We start from the raw sequence: 2028 nt of genomic DNA, 5'->3' as shown, positions 1-2028 counted from the left end.
AGACCACCATGACTCACAAGCTAACTTAGTTAAACTTTGCAACAAATTTAGACATACCATCGCATTGCCAGGTGAATCCCCTGGAGTAACAAACCTTATTCAGCACCAATTATCCCTTCGGGAAAACGCAAAACCACGTTACATTCCCGCATACGGATTACCACACAGTAAGCGCACGATTATAAATAACCTCATAACAGACATGATCCACCAATATTACACCTCTTCAAAGGGAAAACTCTCGCAGGCAAATTAGCACGTTGGTTTCTCACCATACAAAAATTCATGCCAACATTCCATTTTGTTCACGGAAAAGCGAGCGTGGTGGCAGACGCCCTCAGTCACCATGTCGCTTTCATCAGTCAAGATCCCCCTCTTGTTAACCTTAATAAGCGCGCATTGTCACAGCGTAAAAGTCAGATCCCCTTTGGAAACGTGTCATATACTTCCTCACCTCTAGTGATACAACTGACACAGATTATTTCCCTCCAAATATCAACAACTACACCTTAATAGATAAAGTACTGTATCACACCACAACACTGAAGAACAAACATGAACCCAACCGTTCAGTTTTTCAGCTTGTTGTTCCTACAGAACTCATTCCTGAAGTTCTGAAAATCGTACACGATTCAACCATCGCTGAACACACAGGAAAGGACAAATGCTTGACACAAGCCAGATGGCAGTACTTCTGGTTAACCATGAGGAAAGATATACATTCCGATATTGATGCTTGCCATTCATGTGCCTCACACAAAGGTCATATTAGCAGTCATGTTCGCATCTTAACTTATCCTGCCCCTTGCAAACCTTTCGGTACAGTAGCTATTGATCTTCCTAAATTACCACTCACCTCCAGCGCAAACCAATACCTCTTTGTTTGCTTAGACCATTTTCCAGAGTCTGCATTATTTTACCCTTACCAGACAAGACAGCACAACACGTTGCACAAATAATTGCTGACAAACTCATATGCCCCTACACTACACCCAAAACACTCATTTCAGACAACGGAATAGAGTTCAAAAATTAAATTCTCACAAACATTTGTAAACACTTTAACATCACGAAATGCAACACTACTCCTTATCACCCTAGCTCAAACGGTTTAGTTGAGAAACAGAACCGCAAAATCCTAAATTTTCTCCGACATATTGCCTCTGACATACATTCTTCTTGAAATGAACATGTACCAATGATCCAAGCTTGCATTAACAGTGCTATTAACAGGTCAATATTGGAGTCACCCACATATTGTCCTCTTTGGCTCGGACAAAAAGCTCCCATATAATCTCCTTACGTCAGACTTATCCCCCATTTAAAATTTTGACGATTATGTCAAAGTAGAAATACAAAATTTCAACACTTTCTTCAAGATAAACCACAATACCCTTACTCTCTCCAAAGACAATATGGCACGGGTTCATAATACAGGAGCAAGAGATTGCATAGTTACAATTGGAGACATTGTGTACACCCCCAGCTACACATCCACATCAAAACTTTCTCCTAAGTTCACGGGACCCTTTCGCGTTATTGGCCTAGTATCAAACAATAAAGTCAAAGCAATTAGTTTGCAGATTTTAACAGACAGTTCTACACAAAGATAATATCAAAGTAGTACTTCGAGGCCTAGACCTCCAGTAGAACTATACAGGCATTCCTCCAGTCCTCTGGCACTCTACCCTCTCTTAAACATAAGAACATAAGAATAAATGAGACTGCAAAAGACCATAAGGCCTACACTAGGCAGCTCCGTATCCATCACCACCTGTCATCCCCATCCATAAAGTTGTCTAATCGTTTTTTAAAACAACTGATAGTTTCAGCGCTTACTACATGGTTACTAAGTTTATTCCATTCATCGACCACCCTATTAGTAAACCAATTCTTGCCTATTTCCTTCTTAAATCTAAATTTGTCCAGTTTATACCCATTACTGCGAGTCCTGCCCTGTTGTTTTATTAAACAAACATTAAATAACCTCACCAGCCAGTCCACCACAACTGTATCTCCTTTTTTCAG

Source organism: Oratosquilla oratoria, chromosome 10, assembly GCF_046742065.1.
Source record: "Oratosquilla oratoria isolate Oo_2021 chromosome 10, ASM4674206v1, whole genome shotgun sequence".
In the NCBI taxonomy this organism is placed as follows: domain Eukaryota; kingdom Metazoa; phylum Arthropoda; class Malacostraca; order Stomatopoda; family Squillidae; genus Oratosquilla; species Oratosquilla oratoria.
The sequence above is the reverse complement of the archived record's forward strand: the minus strand, read 5'-3'. Positions refer to the sequence as shown.